This window comes from Cupressus sempervirens, chromosome 7, assembly GCF_028749045.1.
Source record: "Cupressus sempervirens isolate cs-2001-9-10 chromosome 7, ASM2874904v1, whole genome shotgun sequence".
In the NCBI taxonomy this organism is placed as follows: domain Eukaryota; kingdom Viridiplantae; phylum Streptophyta; class Pinopsida; order Cupressales; family Cupressaceae; genus Cupressus; species Cupressus sempervirens.
In genome coordinates this window covers 722,287,203-722,287,789 of record NC_143124.1, presented here as the reverse complement: position 1 = coordinate 722,287,789, position 587 = coordinate 722,287,203, and positions in this window count along the sequence as shown.

Genomic DNA, 587 nt, shown 5'->3' with positions numbered 1-587 from the left:
GAATACAAGCATGATGAAAAACTGGAGGACCTTAGCAATGAGGATTCCTCGGAGGCTAAAAATGAAGGGGGTGTGGTGGTGATTGCAGAATCAGAGGATGTTGAGGAAGTTAAGTCAGAGAGTGATGAAGAGGCAGAAGCAGAGTAAGAAGAGGAGGTAGAAGAGGAAGGTGAGGAGGAAGATGAGGAAGTCCAGCCAGTTGTCGATGAAAAGGAAGATGCTGAGGAAGAAGTGGCCTGATCAAGAGGACACACACGGCTCTATTTCCTTTTCCAACAAGAGTTAACAGATATGCCCTTTACTGGCTCGTTTTTGAGTTTTCCCCTGCATTTTGTAGTCTCAACTCAAGATTTTCTTAGATAGCCTAAGCGTACATAATTTCAGAGGTGTAGTTAGGAGCATTTGGCCCCATTTTGGATGTATTTAGAGTCTAGACATCTTGGCAGATAGTAGTCTGCAGAACTTGAACATTTTCTTTTTTGCATCTTATTATATTTTACTAACATTAACTATCGGTCTTGAACCCTTATTTATCAAAAAAAGAAAAAAGGCCAAAAAAGAAAGAGAGATCAGAAGTGAGATGAAGA